The sequence below is a fragment of the Mirounga angustirostris genome, unplaced genomic scaffold (genome assembly GCF_029215605.1).
Source record: "Mirounga angustirostris isolate CCGP_5_RB_7025 unplaced genomic scaffold, mMirAng1.0.hap1 SCAF_8, whole genome shotgun sequence".
In the NCBI taxonomy this organism is placed as follows: domain Eukaryota; kingdom Metazoa; phylum Chordata; class Mammalia; order Carnivora; family Phocidae; genus Mirounga; species Mirounga angustirostris.
In genome coordinates, this window is record NW_026991716.1 from 115,989,588 (window position 1) to 116,016,807 (window position 27,220).

A 27,220-nucleotide genomic window follows, 5' to 3' on the forward strand; every position below is an offset into this window, starting at 1 on the left:
TTAGTATTGTTCTGAACTCTGGGAGTCCATATTCAAAGACTGAAGAACTTGGAAATTATTTAGAAAACAACCACGAAGATGGCAAAATGATTCAAGTGTTGGAAAATAAGACCAATGAAGAGAGGTAAATGGGACTGTTACTCATTTTCTTGAAGAAAAACCAGATGGCAATTGAATATATACTTTGAGGGTAATAGCTTTTTATAAGGAAATGGTCAGTTATCTGCACTGAGTACAAAACAAGGCAAACAGACTGGATTTGAAGTGTGAAGGCTTTGGTTAGACAGATCAGAAGCATTTAAATGTCAAATGACATGCAGGTGGACATTGTGCAATTTTCTCTAGAGCTATAAGAAACACTCTTTGGGTAGCATCTTCTTTGGGTGGCTCTGCCTAAAGGTAAAGGATATACTCATGTCCCTTCTAGGCCTATGATTCAGGTGCCTGGCAAGAATCTTCTTAAAGTTAAGAAGTGAATATAAACTCTGAAACAAAATGAGCTGGACATTGTAAACAAAAGGAGGAGAAGAAACTAAATTCAAGCTGAAAATATAGCTCCAAACTCTTTTTAGAGAAAAGACAATAAAGGAATTACTTAAAAATGATACAATTCATTATAAAAAATCTAGAGAAGGGGCACCTGGGTGGCTTAGTCAGTTAAGCGTCTGCCTTCGGCTAGAGTCATGATTCCAGGGTCCTGGGATAGAGCCCCGCATCCCGCTCTTTGCTCAGCGGGGACCCTGCTTCTTCCTCTCCCTCTGCCTGCCATTCCCCCTGCTTGTGCTCTCTCACTCGCTCTCTGTCAAATAAATAAGTAAAATCTTAAAAAAAATAAAAAATAAATAAAAAATCTAGAGAAGTCTTAGAAGTGGAAAAAAAATCGATATTTTAAATAAAGAACAAGATCAAGCATCTCTCCTGAACTGCGATCTAGGTATTTCTAATAAGTTCATTTTTCCAAACACAACATTAGGAAACATAACTACAAAACGTGGAGAGTTTAGGTCAGCCTCAACCTGAAAGCTATATGCTTAGTGTTTCGCACAGGGTTGCATGGGTGCGAGGCTCCTCAGTCAGTTACTACCTGATTATCCCATCATTCTCTGACTTTTCGGTATGAATTTTAATCTATCGTGAAAGGGGTGTAGTACTGCCAGGTTTGTTCAAAATAGACTGTGAGTCAGTTACGAAGAAGGGATTCCAGGAACCAGAAATTAAGAGCAAAGAAGTTAAAAAATCTTACATATGACTCAGTTCTCGCACATTTTGCATACTATTAGGTACTTTCTCTTCCTATAATTGCTTCTATATTTCATCCCCAGAGTTTGTTGTTTTCATCCGTAGCCTAAGAGAAGTGATTTTAAAAAAATCATTAAGAGATGAGTATTTTGGGGCAGTTTGCCAGCAACTCAAATATCTGAAATAGACTTGGGCTAAGCATTGACTGTTCAAGGTTTTTGAGATGATTACATTAGTGGCAGAATGGAATAGTTTACTACCTGCTAAGTTACAATGCTCCCCTTCTCAAAAATCAGAAGGCTATTAACTCTGAAGGTAGAAGGCCCTGCGGCTATTTTCAGTTTCCTTACACAGCCCACCAACATTTTCATTGGTCTTATTTTAATAAAATAAACTCAATTTCATTTATCTATATTTTGTTTAGGAAGGAGCTTCTCTACTGTTTTGTTTTCTCCGAGCTTTTTGTTTTTTTCTATCCTATTACATAGTCTGACTCCACTGAAACAGCTTGCCACCAAATAATCTCTTCTCTCAAGCAAAGGTACACTGAAGGGAGTAAGTAAGTTATGTGTTTGCAGTCCCAGAGGATCTAAATCAGAATAAACCTGCCACAGAGAAAACTATGCTGTAAATAATTCACATAACACAAAATTTTGCACCAGTAAAATTGTGAATAGAAATCTTATTTCCCAGTATGACGGTTCCTTCAATTTACATGACCTAATAATTCTTTTTTTAGAGTTTAATTGTTCTGGAGTCTAGAAACTCTTCAAAGAGATTATCTGTACCTCTGGGAAAGGATTGCCTTCCAGCTAGAAAGATAATCTTTCTTCCATTCTCCCACCCTCTGCCTAGAAAAGTAAATAGCTTACTTCCAGCCCAAGCACACATGGATTTTTTCTCATGAGAGCAAGAAATGGGTTGATTTATGAATTAGGAAAGTGACCATAAGGTCTTAGAGAATCCCTGACTTTAGATGGCAGGGAGGATCATGGGAATCTGGTTTATTAATTCCTTCACAAGTTACAAGTATTAGATACGAAAACTGCTTTTGAGAAGCCTATTAACATCAGGAGTGAGGTAAGCCCCCTTTCAGCATTAATTACATTAACTGCTATATAAAGGAAGGGGATTCTGGCAACTATTTTCCACATGGCAGAAATCCAGAACAGATTTGAGACTAAAGAAGTAGGAACCAAATCAAATGAATTGACATAAAAACTTAAAAAAAAAATTTAAAGAATATTTTCTCACATGATTCCCAAAATCAGTCAGTTTTTTTTTAATTCCCTCCAACTTTCATGCATCAAAAGATGATCCTGAGATACTGACATGGCAATAATTAGTGCTTTTAATTAGCACAGCTGGGAAATAAAGCAGACCGGCCTTAATAAGGGTCTCCAATCTGGAGTACATTAAAGTAAAAACACTTTTTTCCCCCAATATCAAAGTACATTCTACTGTCAAATACACGAAATGAGTTATTTTGCAAAATGGAGAGTATAATTGGATTCAGAACAAGTTCAATGCATTAAGAAAGGAGACGCCTTGGAACTCTGCGGCCTGGAATTAGATGGTCTCAGATGTTCACCAGTATGGTCCTAGAATACACTCTTCATACGGTGAGGTTTTTGACTACTGTATCAATATACCCTAAATATCTTTCCTGGATAATGCCTATTTGGAGGATCAAAATTAAAAATGAAAACTATCAAATATATTAGAAGCATGCCAATGAACATTTCTGAATTCAGTCTAACAGCTGAATACATACTTGGCAGGAGGAGAGTGCGGTCACATCACCCCAGATCAACAGTAGCAAACACATCTGGAATCCTAATGATCCCAGGAGCTTTGGGGCCTTTGGGGGACAACCATCTGGTGCAAAGGAAATCTGAACCAAATGTCCCACCAAACAGAAAGAACCTCATTGTGCTGCTATGGAAAGCAGTCGGCCCTATTTCCCTCTGACAGCACATCGGCTTCTCAATTAGTGAGTGATTAAGAGAAATATAGGTGCGCAGAATGTTTACTAACAGACTTGGATCTAAAATCATGACAACCTGGCAGATAAGAAGTCATCAAGGATATATTCAACAAAAATAAATCCCTTTTTGAAAAGGAATAAGCAAATTCTGTTATCTTTATCTAATCTTTTGGCAATTTCTGAGGATAATGTCAGTTTACGGGGGCTTCTCCAGGCCTCAGTTCTTTATCGGTAAGGTTGGGGGGGAGGGGTTGGGATGGCCCCTTCTGATTTTAACATCTTATCAGCTTGTGATTTTACAGAATATATGCCGGGCACACAGAGAAAGGACTACTGAGGAGCAAGAAATGACAGCAAACGTTTGAAGCTGTGTCTAGGAGAGAGGGCATGTTGCTCGATGGCCTCAGATCGTTGGGAAGAAGGCTGCAGCCAAAGATGACCTCTCAAATGGTTATAAATGTGTTTTATAAACCTGCCAGCAAATTCAGCCAGTGCCACCCTTGCTCTAAGCTACGTACAAACTATCCCCAGTTGTGGGGTCCACCCTGCAGTAAGCACACTGTAGGAATGTCCGGCAGATAGGCAGCTTCAGCAGAGAATGATGATGTCTGCATGACCAGGAGCAGCCGTGCAAGGCAACGCGTGGAAGGGCATGATGAAGGAGTAGGGCACGGCAGCATCAGCCAGGGAGGAGATACTTGGAGAGATTAAATGAGATAATGCATGTCAAGCGTTAAGATACTTAGTTTATAGTAGATATTCAAGAATGACACATTAGTGATCATCAGTGTCATTGTTGTTGGTACTGTTAGCTGGCTTGTGAGTGTGAATACTGGGTTTGCCCTGAATGACTGTTCGTGAAAGAGTAAGAGGAAAATTGTTACATCAGGCACCAAAGTGATTAAAGAAGAGGAAGAAGGGTCTTGGAAGTTAGTAGGTGATGAACATCAAGGGCATGGCTCAGTAGAGCTGGTGAAGTTCTTGAAGGCTAAGTTAGAGAGTACCCACCAAGCCCCTTTGGCCTCCAGATAGAGGGAGCTGGAGAAGAAGCCATTTATGTTTGAGGGTGGTGGAGATGTGTCACCTTCAGTACAAAGCCGAATTTCAGCTAAGACAGCATTTTCCTGAAGATGTTTCTTTAAGAAAGGTTTTGGGTCCAGTGTATGTGGGGAAGCTCAGGCTCTTCCCTCCTCGGGATTCAGAGCACATGGCCCAAATGAAGTCTCTAAGACACGTCACCTGGCTTTTTCAAAACACACTTGGCCCACAAACACTATTTAATATGTGGCACATACCCCGATCTCATAGAACAAGAGGAGAGGCCAGGGGGAGGTTTTTGATTCAATGGAGTTTACTGACAGCAGTCCCAGAGGACGCTGTAGAATGGGGAAGCCAGGGGGCTCGTGGTGATGCTGGGTGAGAAAAAGGATAAACCAGAGAAGGGCCTGAGTGAGTTGCAGTGGTTGCCCAGTGCTCGTACTCAGGACTCCCAGAGTTTGAGCAGGAGTAACGTTTGAGGAACGTGGTGGCCAACAGGATGGACGGTTGATGTTGAAATGAGATTTTGCAGTAAGGCGTGAGAGTGAGGGGAAATAGGTGATCTGGGCCAGTGGTGGGGCTGTTTTGACCACGTGAAATGTATCTAATGTCACTTTATTACCCTTCAAACCTTTAGACTTTTTTGTATGTTCAGAACGGTAGTCTAGATTATACAGTAGCAGTCTGAACAGATATTTCAACTAGTGAGGAAAAACCTCAAAAAGATCCTCATGCCTTCCAAATAAAAAATACTTAAAAGCATTGTCATCAATACATTTCCCTATTTAGCTTCTGCCTTCTGATGTCAGAAACAGAATCGATTCTAATGAATTAATCTGAGAATACTCAAGAATCTATGCCATCTTTAATACACTAATGACTAAGTTTTACTTCTAAATTGCTTGAATGGAGGCATATTAAAAGTAAATTATAAAAGTATAACTGGGGCAATTCATTACATACCAATTTACAGCCTTGTTATTTGTATGGTAATTTACAGTTTTAAAGTACAGTCCTTGAAGAAACTCGATCGCTAGTGATTTTTTTTTTAATCTATATTATTCACTAACGCTGCACAAAGGAATTGTACTGCCTGGCATATTCTCAGAAAGCTCAAGATGTTGCTCATCAATGTATAGATAATTTTTATTTATGTTTTTCATACTCGATTCCATTTTTAGCTTTATAGGTGAAAATAATTGTCTTGATGAGAATAAGGTTTAAAATAATAAAATCAAATTTGAGAAAATTCTAAACAACAATACAAAACTCTAGGAGCTATGGTTTTATTTATGTTTTAGGCCATAATAGTTTTGTCTTCCAGGCAGCAATTATCTCCTGCAATTAAAGATAAGGACACACCTGCTTGAGACGCCTTCTGAGATTCTACAGAGAATCTGCCCTTCCAGGGTGGGGGATGTGTGGGGGGGTGGGGTTGCTGCAGTTCCATGGGATAAAATGCCAATGGAATTATTTTTCCATGAGAACCTTTCAGGTCACAGTGTGGACTGGGCAAATAATCTGTGTGGTTCTGTCAATAGCAGGTCTTTAGGGGACATACAACTTCAGAATTGCGGGTGGGAATCCTAAAGATTTTGCCCTTGAGAGAGGGCACACTTGAAGATCTTTCCTCCAGTTTTCTCACTAGTTTAGCTCAAGAGATTTGGAAAGCAGACATAACACCTGAGACTGGAATTAAGTTGACCTAATATCTTGACTAATAAAAAGCTCACTTGTTCTTTAGAAGTCACACTGACAGAAGTTCATTCAGTCATGCCCTTGCTTTGTGATCTCTACTTTCTCTTTTAATTGTTTTTTTTTTTTTTTTCTGAACAAAAAGGCATAGGACGTAAACTTATGATTAATAAGGCTAGTATCCAATAGATACAAATTATAAGGTGAATAAAAGTAGTAGATGGGCACATTACCTGTGATCCGGAATCATAGAATTTAACTGTGCAAGCCTGTTTGATTTTTCTTAGGCTTGGGAAACTAAGATGGAGTTTGGGGGAGGATGGAAGCAGAGAGAAATGAAGTAAATGTCCATACATTCTCTCACTGAAACCTCACAGAAACCCTGTTTAGTTTGTATTATTATCAATTTACAGACAGGGAAACTCTAAGACACAGATGGTGTTAGAGCTGGGCTTTCAACCGAGATCTAACTCCAAAATGATGTTTGATGCATATGTAGGCCAGTGATCTTTTTTTTTTTTTAGTGTTGGGTAATATCAAGTAGCAAGCCCAGAGACATGATGGGCTGACCAGTGTGTTTCAGGTTTGTTCTTACGGTCCCTTTCAAACCCCAGAACCTGAACTACTCCCCATTCTCTATCCCTTACCCACCCCATCCTCCAATGCGGTCACCTGTGACAGGGCAAATTGTTACCTGCTTTGAGAATTTTTGTACTGCCGAGTTAAGGAAGAGGAAGGAAGCAATGTGTCCCAGAGCGGAGAGGAAAATCCCTCTGTTGATGAAACATCCTGTGTGGCCACTTCAGAGCTTGGATTTCCCCAAAGTGAGGTTAGGCAGCATGTTGCTGCTTGTCACATGGCCTCAGTTCTAAGTCACACCTGCTGTGGTCTTCTGTAAAATTTACCTATATATGGCCCACACAAAGCCACAAACACAGAACCCAAAATAGCATTGACCTCAGATGTTCAACAAAGAGAAATAGCACTGTTTTTATGAATTAAGAGCATGGGATATACCACAAGGAGGAAGTGAACCCTATTAGCTTAAACATGCACATCCTTTCCATACTGAAAGATTAATTTTGATGACTGAAGTTAATAATATGGTTATTTGTGTTTGGATATGAAATGTAACTTGATGGATTGGGAAAGCAGGTGCTAGATTGATGCACTATGCCTGAGACCCATGAGTCATGTCACTGATTTACAAGCTGTCCTTACCATGAAAATGAAAGCCAGAGCCAACTCTATGTCATACAATTTATGCCATTCACTGAAATTATAGATAATTTTAGTCTGTGCATTTGTGAAATGGTCTACGCCATTTTTGCTTTAAACATCTTTTGAACTTGGTATTTCTAACTTGTCTAAATAAACATCATCATCCATAATAACCATTACCAATCCATTATGAGCCTTCATGAAAGCGCATATAGCTTTTAGACTTAATCCATGAACTAAAGTCTTATGACTTCTACTTGCATGTTTGATAAACAGTCGCGTTCTTACAGCTGTTAGGATTTCTATTATGAAGAAAATTGGAGCTTCTGCATTCTTCAGGGGCTAGAAATCACTCAAAAAAGCATTTCTTCAAATTCTGTTATTTTTGTTTCCCCCTTGCTTCTATCCAAAGCCATGGGTCTGATTAGTATAGTCGATGAGAGCATTGTGCTAAAGGCCAAGGCCTCTTGTTCAAGCCCAGGGGAGGTCAGTTAAACTAACCCTCCAAGTCTATTGAAAATTTGTTCTATTAGTCTATGGTGAAACTAGGTGAGAGAATATAAACCGATCAGTACAAATCTAGTCTTTAATGCTAGGAAATGTAGCTCAGACCACACTCAACATTGATACAAGGTCAATAATATTATCTCCCCATACAAAGACTGGTGACACCTAAGCAGACACACCTTAGGGACACCTGTTCTCTCCCACCATTTACAGCTTTTTGCTTATTCATGGACAAGCAATCCTACCAGACAGAACTCCCTGACTCTGATCTCCATAGGCCCTGACTCTCCAAGAGGCTATGGGATTTCTCAAGTCAAACACCAAATGGAGTATATAGCCTGTGATCGTTGGTATCACACCCAAAATGTTTCCTCTCTCTCTGTATTCCCCCCTCTCCCTTCAACTGCCATCCTCTTTGAAGCTTTTCAATTCTACATCCTAATTTTACCTTTTCTCTTTAGTCACTAAATAATGACAAAAGTAGCAAACAACAAAGTTTGTTCATGGGTTCTGACCCTCTTTTTAAAGCATTTTTTCCCCCATTTCAGTAATGAGACCTTTTTGGTTAGTATCACCCTTTCCCCAATCTGAAATCCTTGCTTCTCTTTACAAAACAAGAACCAAGCTTATTGTATTAAATCTCAAGCCCATTTATCCTTAACAGGGTCAGAGCCATAAACCTTAATCCTAGGCCATAAATCTCTAAAGGAAGAATTTATGGAATCTGACTCTCTCCTATTCATTCTTTATGCCTAATGATAACACTATTGTGATTGAAACATTTAAGCAGACTTTTGTTTCCCAGAGCATAGTATATAAGTTACTTTAAATACCTTGTGAAAAGCTTTAATGACCTGGATTCTTGTTTTCCAGTTCAGCTTTATTTTCCTTGCTTTAATTATACTAGGTTACTTCAGTCCTCCAGATGTTTGGTTATTTGTCTCATCTGCCTGGGCTTCTTATCCCCATCCTTTCCTACCTCACTAATTCACTCATCCTTCACCTCTTAGTTGAAATTACTCTTCCGTTGGGAAGCCTTCATTGATCCCCATGTAGTTAGCTATGGGACCCTCTTACGTGCAGTCCATACCTTCCCCTGTGGTATATATCCCAGTGATTATGACTGCCTGGTTACTTGTCAATATTTCCCCCCTCTCCTGGAATCACTGCATGGGATACTTTAACTGTCTGGCCTATAATAGAAACTCTCAACAAACACTAGCTGAGAGAGCAAACCAAGGCTCTGTCATGGGCTGGGAGGGGATTTGGCATTCTCGTGTCCCTGTCACCATTTTGCATAGGTGGTTACTACCTGAAAGGTCTGCTTTCATGCTGGTATCAGATTGATTGCTTTAAAAATAACTCAGTGTAGCTGGTACATACAATTCTAAAGGCAAAAAGAGAACTCTAAGGGTCATTAATTTCTTTTCTTTTTTTTGGTACCACTAAGGTAATGCATTTAGCATTTTCTAATCTATAAAGACTTATAACCCCCGCTCCCTATTACTTAACTAGGGAGCCACCTGTCTGCTACATACCTAACCCATCCAGAGCTGTTGAATTCTTGCATTTTCCCTCAAATAGAAATCTAGATGAATCTCCTGAAATGGTTATTTTATAATCAAGTCAAAGGGAAAACACCTACCAGAGTAAGAGAGAAGAGTGATTTCAGAATAGAATTATGTATATACAGTTATCAAGGCTGATGGACACTGGAAAAGTAAACTAAAATTATAGATAGCAAGCTGTGGAGTTTGGCCTGACTTCAAAGGGAGTTTTAACAGGTTCTTATGCCAATGTCTACTACTCAAGGTCGATAAGAAAAGTTTAATCTTCTTATGGAATAGAGCTGAGTCGCTTACATCATATTGGTGTACTCGGCTGGTTGTGATGATTTTCTCAAGAGATGATGTCACCCAAATTGATCTTTGCTAGAGTCTTGCCTAGAAATAGATTGATTCACTTACTAGCTCACAAAGACAAGGGGCTCTAACATTAGTGACAAGTGAAAATAAAATGATTTATTCATCCTGAATACCATGGGCCAATGCATGTTTTGGCACATTTAAGTATTTGTCTGAGGTTCTCTGTAAGCAGAATGAATGAGGAGCAATTTACTTTGTATGAATAGGAAGTATCAAGGTGATATTAACCACTTATACTTCCTTTTTCTTTAAAAGGTTTGTAAGAAGCGTATTTTCAGGTTCCCAAAGGTCATTTTTAGAATTGTGACACTGTTTTAAGAAATTATCATTAAATCTTTTCCCCAAATTGTTCATTTCTTGTTTAATTTGTTCTTTATGGAGTAGTTTACACTACAGGGATGCTACTTAATAGATTAAATTTTATCATTTCAACAAGTAATCCAGGGAAAATATAGCATAAACCTTGAGAAAAAAAAGAAATAATGGCAAAAAATCAAATGGCATACCGTTAAACTTTGCTTTATTTCCTTAAATTTTGCTCTTGCTTGTAGACTTCTAGTAGTTTATAAAAAGTCTTCTTTTAAAATTTTCAAAGTCTCAAAACTACTAAGAAGGGATATTATTTTAGTGGAAAATAGCCTTATGGTTTCTGGGAAGGACTATACTGAAAGGAGTAAGTTTAATTAGAAGAAGGAAAGATTTGGTTACATACAACAAGAGCCAACAAAATATGCTCCAACCCAAGGGTAAGCCAGTAAGCACTGGCTAGAGATTTCCAGGAGAAGGCAGGGAGGAACTTTCCTGGAATACTTTATGTCCTAAACAGCCTGGATGGATTCCCTTATCCCTTTCCAGACTTACCACCTGGGAAGGAGGTGTACTGGTAGGATGTAACTCCTAGGAGAGCATGGGTCATAAAATGAAGTGAGCTATGAGTACAGGCAGAAACTGATTTTACCCCAAAGGTTCATCTCTCAAATTTAACTTTGGTGCCTTGAATCATGTCTTTAAACACAGCAGAAGCGTGTGCCAAGTTGTGGATAAACAGTACTTCGGTCGGTGCCTAGAGGGGAGCGTGAGAGACATGGAGTCCGCACTGCCTCCACCTATGTCCTGGGTCCTGGCAGAATTCTCCTCCAGAGCTCTGGTTCTTGTCTCTGGGTGAGAAAGGCAGCACTGAATTGGATGGAGGTGGCCTCCTGGCTCTAAGAACCCTGGAAACATGGACTGAAAACACAGAAGTACACTTGGACGAGGAGGAGCCTGCTTCCTGGTTATCGAGCTGTCTGGCCAGATACGAAATGTACACATAGCACAGGCAGAAAGCCATACTCACCTCGGACCTGGCATTCTTTCACATGCAATCCTTCTGCTGGCAACAGGGCCCTGCTCAGTACCTTTTCTGAAGGAAGAGGGTGTGCCTATCTTAGCTTGAAGCGAACATAGACATTTCCTCTCATGGTCCAAAAAGCAGACCTGGTTCATTTTTTGAGAATGTAATAATCAAGACTCAGACTGGGAGAAAAAAATCTGCCACAGATAGGATTGAAAGAGAATTTGGATCTACATAGAAAGAATTCATTTAACTCGATGAAAATGAATGCAAAATGGCAACAGAGAAAGAGGCAAGGATAGAATGAAATCATTCCCATGATGAATTACAAGTCATAAATTTTAAAATGGAAAAATTCCTTAATTTTTTTGGTAATCAAGGAAATGCATATCCCATCACTGAAGTATCATTTAACTAAAGTAACAAAAATTAAAACATGCCACTACCTTCAAGGGAAGGTGTGCTAGTGGACTGGGTAGCTTTGTTCATATAATGCTGGATTGACTCAGCTCTTTCTAAATTGGTCTCAGAAGTATTTTGACAGGCACCATAATTATTTTCAAACTCTATTACTGGGGATTTATACCAAGGTTCGCTTTATCCCAAGGTTATTCAAATTGAGGGGAAAAAAATCACTTGCAGCCTTATCAAAAAGAGAAAAAAAAATTAGTAACATGAAAGTACTAACAGGAGGTAGATGGTTACATAGAATGATATAAATTTGAGGTGATGTTAACCATAATGATAGTTATTAAACTTACGTGACAACATATACATATTTCCAATGAATGCTAAGTGAGAAAATGACAGCTTCACTATCACATATTCACTATGACAACAACCAGGTACAAGGTAAGTACGCGGGGAGTGGGGGGCGGGGAGGGAACTGAGGGAGAACACGAACCAAAACATAGCTGGTATACAAAGAAAATGGAATTATTTTTAAACATCTCAACAATGCTGCTATAATAATTCTTACCTGAATTTTGAAAATCATGGGGAAAAGTTAGAAAAGAGGTGGACTCATTAAAAGACATAAAACCCAAAAATGGGTATTTCGGCCAGCCAATAGCTCTTAGCAGAAGCTTTGGATGACAAGGCAATCTTTCCTTTGGCTCTTGGCCAAAGAGAATTGCTTGAATTAGAAGTCACTTAGGACATCTCAAATTACTGTAGAACAAAAGGAAAAAATATTGAAAACTTCAAAGAGAAACCAATAGAGTTTCCTCTATTTTATATAACCCTGCCTGAAATAAACAATTTTTAAAATGTTGCCTTTTTGGTGAAAATAATTTGAAGGTTTTTTTTTTGGGGGGGGGGGAGCTACCTTCTAATTCTGCCTCAGTATTAGAATAATAATTTCAGATATATAATGACAATAGTAATTATAGGAATTTTCACTATCTTAAGAGGGCAACTTACTGAGTCATTTTTAATGTTTCCTAAGACATATTATTTTCCAGGTAGTATTTTATTATTATTATTATTATTATTATTATTATTATTATTATTATTAATGAGGAAAGCTTGAAAATGTGATGAATGTTTTGCTTAAGACTAATTTACTTGTTTTAAAGTCTTTTCAGCTTTTATTACACTTAGATGTGTTTGCCAACTAATAATATTTCAAATGCTGCTTACATTTTTTTTCCCTAAAGATTTGTCTATTTTGAGGGGGGTGGGGAGAGTGCACAAGCAGGAGGGGCAGAGGGAGAAGGAGAGAGAATCTCAAGCCAACTTCCTGCTTAAAGCAGAGCCCCACACGGGGCTCGATCTCTGGACCCTGAGTTTCAACCTGAACCGAAACCAAGAGTCCAGCGCTTAAATGTCTAGCCACCCACGTGTTCCTGCCTATGGTTTTATTTTTGTTTTTCTTAAGAGCTCATTTGCTCCCCATCCTCTCATCGGTCCTGTGAGGTGGGCAGCACTGTTTTCTTCTTCAGGGCTTGCAGGAGAGCCTCAGATGATCAAGTAACATGCGAACATGCCTATGGTCCTGTGACCTGCCAGAGGCAGAGCTGGATATAGAGCTCAGGATTTCTGGATAGAATGTCATCTACTCCACTATATTCTACATATACAGAGCAATAAAAAGGGGGGCTTTTTCTTGTCCCCCCTACCCCCTTGGCAGTCTCATCTTTTGTTTTATGTGATGAGTGCTTTCTCAAGGATTACATGGCATAAAATTTGGTGCAGAACAAGAACCATTATGAGCGATAAGCCTAGAAATTGCCATACATCCTTCAGAGACCATAGTATGTCATGCCAAGAGCAGAAAACTGGGGGAAGAGGGCAATAGAACCACTATTATTTTATTCCCTAGAAGCCTTCATAAAAAAAATTTTTTTTTTTACTATGTAAATTGAAAGAAGCCAGAAATCTATAAAGCCATCTGGATGATTTAAGTATATTTTTTATAGCCTCCTCTTAAGAAGGATCAGAAAAACTCAAGGCGATATGAAAATAAGTCAGCGTGGAAACTATTGCTCAGTGACCACTTGGTACTGAGCTTCCTGGGCTTCAAAGAAACAGCTCAACAATTTTGAGAGGAAATAAAATGGTAACGGTGCGCCTTCTTGGGCTGTGGTAGCCTAACAGATGGAGGTAAGGTGTCTCAGACACTGAACAAGCCTCTGGGGGCCGACTCCCTCCCAGAACAGTGTAGTCTGCTTAATTAGAAGTGCCTTCTATTATTGTCTCTGGTGAATCGCTGAGGAGGAAGAAGAGGAAGTGACCTTACATTTCATCATGGCAAAGACCCAATGTTAATTCTTGTGTCTGTAGTAACGTGTTAATAACTTCTCCAAGTTATTAACTTGGCTGGCTCCTTCCGGAGGATTGACTTCACTAGGGCCTTAAAAACAGTGCGTGGTGCCCTGGCTTCAGCTGTTGGTCGCTGACTAAGCAGCTTTCAAGCTTCCTTCAGTTGGAAGACAGAGGAGTCTGAGGAAATCCTCACTCTGCCAAATAGATCCCATATGAGAGGACAAGCTTAATGAGAATCAGCCGTGAGCCCTGGCCATGCAGTGCCTCTGGAATGCACATGATTTCCAGCCAGCATGGGCTGCAGACTTTTCAGCCTTAATCTCTCCTTTTCATGTTCAAAACACTTTCATGAACAAAATTTCAATTTCAGCTAATAACGGCAAAGAGAAAAAAAGAACACATCAACCTTACAGCACGTACACAAGGTCTGGAGGAGACAGGAAAATGAACAAGCATTAGATGTGATGACTGCGGGGAGCATAGAGAATAAATGGACACACATGAAGACATCACACAGGGCAGGGCAGCATAACTGACAAACAGAAGTATAAGCAAGGTGCTGTGGAAGCATAAAGATCATGCACTGTCCATTTCCAGATGCAACGGTCTTACAGTTGGAAACCATCTTTGTGGTGGTGCCTGACTTTCAACCAATAGGACTGAGTTGTAACTATTTACTTTCTACAAGTGAGTCTCCTGGTGGGCATGGCATTTTCCCCAAATCCACAGGTAATATATTATGATGGTCTTGAAAAACTCAGCCAGTAGAGACAAAGCTGAAGTCCTTCTTGACTATTTTTCCCCACCTCATTACTTCTCGATTCTAATCCCCGGCAGGGGTAATCACCAGTTCAGTCTGATGAACATACTTCCAGATCTTTTTACTTGCATTTTTACACACAGACATACAAACATGTGTGCACATAAACATTCATAGATACACACATACATACACATTGAGAGAAAAATACCATGTTTAAAAGAAATGTAACAATGCTAATGCTACATATATATATTCACCTTCAAATTGCTTTCCTAACTTAATATAAGTTGGGATATATCAGTACATATGGACATCATTTTTAACTGCTGCATACTGTTCTGCAATATGGAGATGCCATAATCAACAATTCCCTCTGAGTTTACAGTTTTGTTACCTGCAGATGTTCCCCCACCCCAGTTTTTTTTTTTTTTTTACCATCTCCAACATCACAATGGTTATCATTGTACCCATCCCCAGTATTACATAAGCGAGAATGTATTAGATGTGGACACACAGATTTGCTAAACTAAAAGGTATGAGATCTTAAAATTTTTAATAGAGGAACATTGCCAAAAAACTTCTACCAGCAGCATTTGGCCCATATTTTTACCATTATGACATTATCCGTCTTTTCAACCCTTTGACAATCTGATGGATTAAAAGGAAATACAATCTCATTGTTTCATTTTGCATTTTCTTGGTGGTGGAATAAGCACTTAAACGATTTTAATTTCCTTTTTTCGTTTTCTAAGTAAACCCAGAGTTAATAGTAGGGTGTTCGTGGATTCTAGGTGAAAGGATTGGCCGGGGATGGCAGTTGGCTCTCGTGTTGTCGTTAGTTTCTAATTTTACCAAATTATAATCAGCTCGTGTGGCCTGTGTGATTTCTGCTTTTTGGAATTTGATGAGATATGCTTCATGATCCAATTCGTGGTCAGTTTATGCAATTGTTCCATGTATGCTTAAAATAATGTGTTTTCTTTGTTTATTAGATACAGATTTCCACATAAATCATATTTGGTTAATTGTTTTATTAAAATCCTCTACCCTTACATATTTTTAGTCTTCTCGAAAGACTCTAGAAGTATGATAAAAATTTCCATGACACGAATCAACTAATTTTTCTTGTATTTCTATTAGTGGTTGTTTTAAAGACCTCCACGTTGTGTAGTTAAGTACAAAAAGGTTTGTGAATTTTTTTTTTAAGATTTATTTATTTATTATTTGAGAGAGAGAGAGAGAGAGCATGTATGTGGGGGGGGGCAGAGGGAGAAAGAAAATCTCAAGCAGACTCCCCATTAAGAACAGAGCCTGACGTGGGGCTTAATCTCAAAAGCCTGAGATCATGACCCTGAGATCATGACCTGAGCCGAAATCAAGAGTCAGACATTTAACTAACTGAGTGACTCAGGTGCCCCAGGTTTGTGAATGTTTTATCTTCTTGGCAGATATCTTTCATCAATGTGAAATATCCCTCTTTGTTTTTTTGAAATTTTTTTGTCTTAGATTGTATTTTGTCTAAAATTTATATTGCTAAAACTACATTCCTTTTATTAGACCCTGCCCAGAACATCTTTATTTTCCAACTTACTGAGTCCTTTCCGAATACGTAGGCTTGCAGTGTTCCCATCTGTTGGAGTGGTTCTTTGATGTGACCCTTTTGGACTGTGGTTTCCTCATGGACTTCATAATCCTACCTGCCTTCTGTTTTTCAGAGATTCTTAATTGTCTCTCATTTATACAACGGCATACCTTGTTTTCTAGCACTATTATAAATTAAAATGTGTGCGTATGTGTGTGTGTTTTCCTGTCATTTAAGGCAGGAAGGAGAGAGGACATTTTATGCTTAGGCTGCCTTCTTGAACAGTCCTATGCTTTCCTTTATTCTAGATTTCCTTCCCTATCCCTATTCTAAAACAGTCCTTTCCTTTCCTTCCAGCTTAGTTGATCTGGATGTCGAAGGTGCTGTGAGAGAGATGGTACAGAACAGTCTGTGAATATGTTTAGTCAGCATGCACCCATTGAAAAGCTACTTTGGTTTCCATTTCTTTATGGCCCAAAAGTTGATTTCAGACTGAAATGCTACAGCTTGAGTTCCACTAGCATGTATTACTCAGTAATAGCTTGCAGAGCTCAGTGTTATCATCTTACCATCCCATTTCCATAAAGGTCTGTTTAACGTGTAAACAGTCCATTTTAGACAGCACTACAAGTAACATCACAATATTGTTATTCTTCTGGGTGACTTACTGGCAATACATATATCCTAGTTTCTTCCATGGGAGAAACATGTTTATAAGCCACTAACTAGACTATTGGCAAAGCCTGGCACAAACTAGCTGCAATACAACTCTTACCAAGTTTTGGACATTAAAAGTAGCATTTAGAATGTACTATTTTTTGAATTATTATTATTTTTCAGGAGAGAGAGAGAGTGCGTGCATGAGTGGGGGGGAGGGGCACAGAGAGAGAGGATCTTAAGTAGGCTCCACGCTCAGTGTGGAGCCCCACATGGGGCTCGATCCCATAACCCTGAGATCATGACCTAAGCTAAAATCAAAAGTCGGACACTTAACCAACTGAGCCACCCAGGCGCCCCTAGAATGTACTATTTTTAAAGTCAGAACCCACCCCCCACCCCTATATTCTTAAAGGACTAGCATTTGATGTGCTCTCTTATTTTATTTAAAACATTCTTACCTCATTTTCTATGTTTTATCTTTTCATGCCAGGTACAGAGTTTATTTTCATTTATAGATCATCAAATTCCAACTGTAGGATTTCAGACTAAAAAGGGCTTTAGAGTTAATTGGGTCAGGCTCATCATATGTTTGAGAGGTTTTGTGACTTGCTCGAGTTTGTATATTGACTGTGGCAAAGCTGGCATCAGAATGTGGGTTGCTTGACTCCAGCACACTATTTGCACATAAGTTTACACTTACAAAATATTTTAAAAAATCCCATCTCATCCTCAAATTACTTAAAAAACCCAGGAAAGACCAGATGGCGAGCGTGAATAATCTCAATTTTCATAGGAGGGAACACTGAAGGGGAAGGATGAATTAATGACTTGCTTAAAATTATCCACATCAGGAGTTGTCAGAGGAAAAAATTAAGAGTCTTTGCTACTAGGCCCATGTATCTAACAGCCTCTCCATCTTATCACACAAGGCCACTTCCTGAAAGGGCAGAGGTGCCTTCTCAAGGAACTGTCTCATGGTTTAATCCCAATAGGAACCCAAAATGTAGGTTCATTGTTAAATTGTTAACATATCAAGTGTCTTCTTGATTTGTGGTGACCTTAAGAAAAAAGCTCAGCAAAGTCAGAGCCAGTTTATCCATTGTAAATCGGAGAATGATTCACCTATTATTCCAGATAAAGCAAAAGGATGAATCACAGTGTTGCCTTAAATTCCTTCCAGCTCTTTGTTTATTGTTTCCTCTTATATGGAATTCCATTTATTCATTAATCTATCCCTAGCTCCTAACAAATGGGCCATATACCAGGCCCTCAAGTAAACATTTAGTACTAGGCCTTTGTGCTCTGTGTAGGATTTCTAGAGCCCTCTTTCTACCTCTAAGTTATGAATAGTTCTTTAGACTCTAAGGAGTTGGCAAATTCTTTTCGACTCTAAGAGTCTAAAAGTCTGCAGACTAAGGCTGGTGGACCAGCCACATGTTTTTGTAAATAAAAACTTTTATTTGAACACAGTTGGGCCCATTCATTTGTATATTATCTATGGCTGCTTTCCCTACAGGGCAGAGCTGAACAGAAATGACAGTGACTAAATGGCCTGCAAAGCCTAAGACATTTACTCTCTGGCCCTTTGCAGAAAAAGTTTGCCAATCCTTGCATTTAGAATCTATTTATTCCCTTCTATGGTCAACCTGGAGTTGAGCCAGTGTCTAGCTAAACAACAAATGCGCCATGGCAAATGTCCATAGATCAGCAAAGTGCTAACCTAGTCATGGAGGTCTAATTTAGTGTTACAGATTCATAGGCTTAGCTACTATGTAAATCAGCAAGTTAAGTAATAATGATTTCTATTTGCATGACACTTTCTAGGTTATGAAATAGTTTATATGTGTTATCTCATTTGATCTTTCCAGTAACCTTAGAAAGTAGGCAGGAAACAGATTCTGAGACATTGCATATCCTAGAGTTGAACTCAGAGTCAAGCATTTTTAGCAGCTAAAATGATTCCTTTATCTCTGGAAAACATTTCCTTCAGGAAAAACAAAAAGCCGGAAGGAGTTATTAACATTTATCATCTTATAATGCGCTGTTCTAAAATAATGTATTGGTAGATGATTTGCAATTAATTGTACTTTGTAATAACATGTACTGTCTTCCTAATTTGTGGTTTTATGTTAATAAGATGATAAAAATAACATAAGCATTTAATCTAAGGGTTTAAAAAGTCAAAATAAATATAAGCCCAACTGAGTTATAAGTGAAAAATACAATCTTAAATTTTTGAAATCTTAGAACCTGCAAGATAAGTCAGTTATCTGGCTTCCTTGGATTAACAAAATTGAAAAACAATAAACAAAACTCTTGGCGGAGTAGGATAAATTAAGTCTTAGTGAAAAATCTGAGTATACAGGAAATAATATGAGGACTACATATGGGAAAAATAGTGAAATATGGGTTGATATAGTGCTCTCTTGTGGGTCAAATCAGATTGAGATAAATACTTCAGTGAAGGCTACAAACCTGTCGATGATGGTTATGATATATTTTTTGCATTATATAAGAATTGATCTCTGTGTGATCAAACAACTTATGAAGGATTTCTAGTTGGCCAAAATATGGTTGTATCAGTCTTGGAACAGCATTAAAGTCAGTGCAGCATACTGTATGATTCCAACCATATTCCAACTCTGGAAAAGGCAAAACCGTGAAGAGTGAAAAGGTCAATGGTTGCCAGGGTATAGGAGAGGGGAGGGATGAACAGGGAGAGTACAGAGGATTTTTAGGGCAGTGAAACTGCCCTATATGATACTCTAAAAATGGAGACATGTCATTATAAATTTGTCCAAACTTAACACCAACAGCAAACCCTAATACAAACTATGGTCTTTGGGTGATGACATGTCAACATAGGTTCCTCAGTTGGCACAGATACACCACTCTGGTGAGGAGTGTTGAGAGTGGAGGAGGCTATATTTGTGTGGGGGCAGGGAGTACATGGGAAATCTCTATACCTTCCATTCAATTTTGCTGTGAAGCTAAAATTTTTCTAATAAAGGCTATTAAGAAAAATTAGTACTGGGATGGCTGGGTGGCTCAGTCATTTGAGCATCTGACTCTTGATTTCAGCTCAGGTCATGATCTCAGGGTTGTGGAATCAAGCCCCACATCGGGCTCCATGCTGGGTATGGAGCCTGCTTGAGGTTCTCCCTCTCCCCTTCCCCCCCAACCCCCAAATTTAGTACAGTGGGCTAGCAAATGTCACATTCTGTATCTTCCTCAGAAGCTTTATACATGTGTATTAAATATGTTTGGTTTTGGTTTTTGTTTTTTTGGCATACTGTGGTATGAATACTAGAAAAACAAAGGCCTAGAATCCTTTCAGGGTAATGGATCCAGAGGAAAATGAACTTACTTCACACCCGGATTGAGTTTCCCATGAACATGACTCTTTCTCCTGAGGGAGAACACCTCTTTGGAAAGCATGGTCTCCCAGGCACGTTGGACACAAGGAAGACTCAAAATCTGGCTCTCCTGGAGGGATGTGCATGACTGAGGGGCCTGTATACTTCAGGCTGGGACTCTGATGCTTGTCCACACTGACCATTGGGCTCTTGATCCATCTTCGTACCTACAACATACAAAGGAGAAAATACATTTTACCTCCTGTGATGTTTAATGGGACTCCAGTGGGAAACTTGGTGGATGGATACTCATAAAGGGAGAACTCAGTCTCATGACTTCTCCATCTTTCAAGTCTTAATACAATCCAAATGGGTCAATTAGGACCAATCGCTTTTTAGGCATGTGTGGGTTTTGGCTGGTCATTTCATCTCGCCGAGTCTGTCTCCCTGTCTGGGAATGATTGGGATAATAATATTTCCTCCCAGGTTGTCATGAAGATTTTACAATGTTTTTAAATGCCCAATTGTTTTGCCTGGCACATAGTGTTCAGTAGATGGTGACTATTTTACTTTTACTCTTACTATTACGATTATGCTGACAGAATGATTCACAAATGTCTTAGACGAATTGCTAGTTATTCTTACCAGAGGAAACACTAACCTACGATTGCTAGCTTAGGGCCCAATTGCTGCTAAATGAACTGACATATATTTCACTGTTGCAAAAACTTGATTATAAAAGAAGTTGCTTCTGGTTAAGAAATTATCTCAGAGTTGTTTTTAAAATTTAAAAATTCACCACTTGTTTTGTTTACATGTAGAATTCCTGTAAGGCACAAAGAATATATAAAGCTTTTCTAATATGAAAAGGGATATTATTTCTATAGCATTTTAAATATAAAAGGCATTGTTGTAAATGTTTGACACCCATTGTCTTGTTTAATCCTCAGAACAATTTTAGTATTACTAATCCCATTTTACAGATGGGAAAACAAAGGCACAGAGAGCTGAAGCAAATTTTCCCAAGACACAGTGCTGGTATTGAGCAAAGTCACCTTGATTCCAGAATCTATTCCTTTACGAGAATGGAATTTTAACAAGCATCACAGCACTATAAGACTTGTGGTCACTGAATGCTTGAAATGTATCTTGATTTAACATGTGTCTCCATGATCTTTGAAACTCCTGAGGATTTAACCCAATTAGTGAAATCAGCATATACCAAAAGAACAAAGAAATAAAATGACAGTACTGAATTATAGTAATGTTACAATTAAATATTTTAAGGATAGACTGAGAAGAAACTAAAATTGCAATAGCAAAGGAAGACTTGAGCAATTTGATGGAATGTTATGCTATCACTAATAATAAATATGAAGACTCTGGCAATATGGAAAATGCTTAGAACATAATTATATGAAAAAAAAGCCAAATACAGAATTGTTCAATCACTATAATTACAAATGTAAAAATATATGTACTACCTACAGACAAAGCAAGAAAGTAACAGGCAAAATAAAAACTGTTATATTCATTCTTATATTCATTGATTACAGGTGTTTTAGTTTTCCTTCTTTTTACAGTGTAATTTTTCAAAAAATAATTTCTTTTTTTTTTTTTAAGATTTTATGTATTTATTTGACAGAGTGAGAGATAGTGAGAGCAGGAACACAAGCAGGGGGAGTGGAAGAGGGAGAAGCAGGCTCCCCGCCTAGCAGGGAGCCAGATGCATCCATCCCAGGACCCATCCCAGGACCCTGGGATTATGACCTGAGCCGAAGGCAGACGCTTAATGACCGAGCCACCCAGGCACCCCAAGAATAATTTCTTTTAAAGTTTATAAGAATCTCTAACAGTTAAAATCATCATATTTCCTCCTTTGGTTACATATGTGTCTTTTAATTGCTTTATTTATAGGTACTCCTTTCAGTAGCCATTTAAAATATCTTTTTGAGTTTACCATCCAAATGTTAATATTTGGGAGGTATCCTTCAGTATTTCTTGCACTCCAGGGTACCATTAACATATTAGTAGGTATATTCAAAGTGTTTATTTGATTCATTAATGAAAGTCTAAATGAAACTCTAAAAGTTTGAGACTACAATAGAATCTCTTTTCCTGATGTTAAGACCAAATGTGTGTTGTTTTTTTTTTTTAAGATTTATTTATTTATTTATTTATTTGGCTGAGAGAGACACAGGGAGAGAGGGAACACAAGCAGGGGGAGTGGGAGAGGGAGAAGCAGGCTTCCCACAGAGCAGGGAGCCTGATGTGGGGCTCCATCCCAGGACCCTGGGATCATGACCTGAGCCGAAGGCAGATGCCCAACGACTGAGCCACCCAGGCGCCCCAAGACTAAATGTGTTTTTGATCAATCTAAAAAGTACTAAATTTCATTAGAGATGGAAAGTGTTTTTTATTACTCTTATTCAGAAGGTTTTGAGCTTGAAGTCTGGTGACCATTCTTGATTAGTTGCCAACCTTGTATTTTAAATTCAATCTTTTATTCTGGCTTACTTTCAATGTCTCTTTTGCCAAGTAGATTTAACTTTGGGGTTTCTACGAATGGAATTTTAAAAAGATTTATCTTCAAATGAATTTATATGGCCTGACTGATTAAGAATCTTGGTATTTTGAAATGTAAATCTTAAATTTATGGACCACGTTATTTATAGTAAATCTTATGCAATACTGTCTTACAATTATTCAATTTATAATGGAAGAATGTCCATGTGACTGAATCTAAGTTTTCATTATGTTATAGAAAAAACAAACTGGTTTTACCAAAGGATGAGACATTATATCTCAATTCAAAGTATACATTGATCTATAAACTTAAGTGATCTGTTGTGTATTAGAAATCACTGGGACTAAGAATCACATACAGGATTGTCATTTCATTTGATGCCCAGCTAAGAATTACCCAAAATAGTTCAGATGACCTTGAGCATATGCTGTCAAATAACCAATAGATGTCTTTATAGAATTTCAGAGTTGAAAGAAACCCAAAGATATTAGTAATTTGCCCAAAGACACACTGTAAATTATTATGTGGTTAAAACTATACCTAATGGTTTAAGCAATTCAATGAACCAATTTCTACCAGGGTAGAAGCTGTCAAACTCAATGTCTTCAGAGGCTGTCAGGAACAGGAAATGTGTAAAACCCTAGGACCAGTGTATGAACATAGGGAGCGGTAGGGACTATGGCAAACGGGGAGTGCAATTAAATTTAAGAACAAAACAAAAACACCCCAAGCAAACAAATAAACAAGGCTGTCAAACAAAACCCTAGTCAAATAGACCTCACACCTTTAAGGTCACCACTTGACCCCTGAAGTTATTCTTTTTTTTTTTTTTTTAAGATTTTATTTATTTATTTTGAGGGAGAGAGAGAGAGTGCGAGAGAGCGCATGAGCAGGGGGAGGGGCAGAGGCAGAGGGAGGGAGAGAATCTCAAGCAGACTCCTGTGCTGAACACCATGCCTGATGCTGTGCTCCATCCCATAACCAAGAGACCAGGACACAAGCTGAAATCAAGAGTTGGATGCTCAACCAACTGAGTCACCCAGGAGGCACCCCCCTGAAGTTATTCTACCAGGTAGAATTAAGTACGAACTAGAATTCCATGAAGTAGAAATAAAATGATTTGATCTCTTCTAACTTTTTATTTTCTTTTTTTTTTTAAGATTTTATTTGAGAGAAAGCGAGAGAGAGAGAGAGAGAGAAGGAGTAGGGGGAGGGGCAGAGGGAGAAACAGACTCCCCGCTGACAGGGAGCCCAATGTGGGACTTGATCCCAGGACCCTGAGACCGTGGCCCGAGCCAAAGACAGATGCTTAACGGACTGAGCCACTCAGGAGCCTCATCTTCTAACTTCTTCAAAAAACAATCTAATGCTCTCAACATTTTAACTTTCATTCATTCATTCATCATTCTTTTTTTTTTTCTTTTAAATATTTCATTTATTTAAAGAGAGAGAAAGAGAGAGAGCCCACACCAGCGCCGGGAGGGGCAGAGGGAGAGGGAGAGAGAGCATCTCCAGCAGACTCTGCGCTCAGCACAGAGCCTGACCCGGGGCTCAATCTCACGACCCTGAGATCATGACCTGAGCTGAAACCATGCGTTGGATGCTTAACCGACTGAGTCACCAGGCGCCCCTCGTTCATCATTCATTATTGACGACCAACTGTATGTCAGGCATAACCTAGCCATTCTCGAAACCTTCCCTTATGGAGTTTGAGTTATGGCTAAGGGAATAAATTTATTTATTAAGGGCATAAGTTATTTATTTAATAAAATGAGTAAGTGAATTATAGTATGTAAGGTAGTAAATGAAGCAGAGAGGATCGATCGGGATCACTGGAGGTGGGAGGGCTCTACTGTAATTTTATGAGAAAGGAAGGCCTCCCTGAGAAGGCAGGCAGCTTTACAGTAAAGACTTCCGAGGTGTAAGGCTTTAGGACATCAAAGTGAGCTATCAGATAGGCACCTGGACCTTCAAGTCTGAATTTCAGAGGAAAGATTCAAGCTGCAAACATGGAGACTGGAAACAAACAACCATCTTCCCCTGAAGTCTTCTGGGGGAAAAGACCCAATGACTTGGCTGGAGCTAGGGGTTAAGCTCATATTTCTGTAAGGTAAGGGGCTTTGAATATTAGAATCTATTATATTTCACTTAAACTTACTGAAACATGTGATTTACTCAAGTCTTCTAAGAGCAGGTATGTGTTTTGTGCCTTAACACATTCCAGGAGGGCGAGGTTTGGGTAGGGGTGCTATTTCCTTAGAAAGCCCCAGGGTTCCGAATAACCTTCAAGAAATTAACCCATTCTGAGTCTTAGGGACATGGTTACATGATATTCTCTCTCTTTCTCTCTCTCTCCAGAGAATGTGGCGAGGGAAATTTAGAAATATTCCATTTTTCCAGAAGCACCAGGGAGAAAGGTGTTACAAAAATAGGTACAGTGATCCGTTTTGTGGGACTGTTGCTGTCATTCACGACCTGCTATAGCCCTTGAAATGCTTTATCTCCTTTGGCTGGGTCCTTATTCTGACTTCACCATGTGCCTTCCCGGCTACTCCTTCACAGATTGTGTTGGCTTTGTAGCCTCCCAAGTGGTTTTTACAGGCCCAACTGAGGACTTGGCTTATGATGTTCACTCCATCTCCAGAGTGGCTGGGTGGTGAGTGATCGTGCGGGGCTCTCCCCCAGGCCTCGGCTTCGGGCAAGGTGACCTCCAAAACCGCGGAGGGGAGCCCCACTGCCTCTGCCCCTCAGGGGGTGGCACTCCAACTGGCCTATTGTGTCCCCTCAGGCTCAGCTGGGGTGGGGGGAGGGAGGTAGCTGCCGTGAGGGGCTCTGGGAGCTCCTTAGAGACCAGTCACAAGGGCTCTGGGAAGGCGGTGGCAGCTGTGTGTGTGAGCCAAGTGAATGCCCGATGTGAGGCGCAGCCCGGGCTGCTCGGCCCCCTGGGCCCTGGTTTTATCCCGAGCCACGCAGCAACCGTTGGGGGAGAGCCTTGTCAACAGACATAGGCCAGGTGAGACATCCTCCTTACCCTGAACGAAGCCAGAATTCCCTCCACTGCCTCCGACTTTTTTTCCGAAGCAATTCTCTCTCGAGACATCGGGGTGAAAGAGTAAGGCCCTGCCATTTAACCGTGCAGCTACTCTTACTCAACAGGGTTTACATAAGATCTTAATCCAATCTCTTTGTTAAATCCGGTCTGCCCTGGTTTTATTAATTTCTTTATCTGAAGGAAAAAAAAAAAGGTATCCCAAAGCAATAATCCCTCAGACTAGAAAATTGTCAGATGTGATTAAAGAGATTATTAGCCAGCTTCTAGGGATTTTCCATTTGTGGGGTTTTTTTCCTATTATGTAATAGTAAACAGATATTACTCTTAATTTAAAATGGTTTAGCTGATTATGATATCAACCGATGCAGAAAACCTATAGGGTGTTCAAGTACTTCTTTGTGAACTCAAAATGATTCTTGTCTCATTGCTTTTGTTTTCTGGGAGTGAAGAGCTGTGCTTTCCTTAAAATCCAAGTGACCTTGACATTGGACACAGCTCTGCAGTTTCCAGGAGGGGCGTGTGTTTTTATCAGAGAAAATGGACTTTGTTTCTATGATGCCACAATTACTTTCAATTTGGATACAGTCAATCGAGTTTTCTATTGGGAATTATTTGGATAATTCAATTGGTTATAAAAAGGGACCTCCATACCTCCTTCTTTTCCAGAAGGTGCCTGCCAGTGGGCTGGTTATGACATTAATGTAAGTCAAGAGAAGACTCCTGGAAGCAAATCCCTCTTATATTGGTGCCTGAGGGGGCTTCACAGCTTGGCTCTTAAAATATAACAGTGAGGGCGTCTGGGTGGCTCAGTTGCTAAGCATCTGTCTTGGGCTCAGGTCATGATCCCAGGGTCCTGGGATCGAGCCTTGCATCGGGCTCCCTGCTCCGCGGGAAGCCTGCTTCTCCCTCTCCCACTCCCCCTGCTTGTGTTCCCTCTCTCGCCGTGTCTCTCTCTGTCAGATAAATAAATAAAATCTTAAGAGATATATATATATATATCTTATATATCTTAAGATATATAAGATATATATATATAGGTTTCTTTAAAAAAATATGTAACAGTGACATAATAAAAGGTCAGTGGTAGTAATCTGATTTATTCACCCGATCTATATGGGTCATCACAGTTTTCTTTCCTTTGAATATCTGTAGTGTTTATTATTTGCTTACATGAAACCTTAGAATTTTTTTTTTTAAGATTTTATTTGAGAGAGAGAGAGAGAACAGGGGAGAGAGAGGGAGAGAGAATGGGGGGGCAGAGGGAGAGGGAGACGCAGACTCCCTGCTGAGCAGGGAGCCTGATGCAGGGCTTGATCCCAGGACCCCAGGATCATGACCATGACCTGAGCAGAAGGAAGACACTTAACTGAGTGAGCCACCCAGGCGCCCCAAACCTTGGAACTTTTATTCTCACTGGTTGTTATTATGCCTATGTCATCTTTCCAACTGGACCATAAGGGTGAGAACAGCTTCTTAGGCTTTTTTTAATTCCCCAGAGGCTGGCATATGGTCTTACAAATAGTAGGCAATAAAAATAGGAATTGCTTGATTATTTTTGACAACAGTATT

At 39.3% G+C, this 27,220-nt stretch overlaps 1 long non-coding RNA gene across 1 annotated transcript in view; it reads right to left on the minus strand.

Moving 5' to 3' along the window:
- The window catches only part of LOC135365617 (uncharacterized), a 78,648-nt gene that overhangs the window by 14,460 nt on the left and 36,968 nt on the right, over window positions 1-27,220 (minus strand). The window contains exon 2 of the long non-coding RNA XR_010413764.1: window positions 20,084-20,299. This is a non-coding gene — a long non-coding RNA (uncharacterized LOC135365617). The remainder of the gene's footprint in view (window positions 1-20,083; window positions 20,300-27,220) is intronic.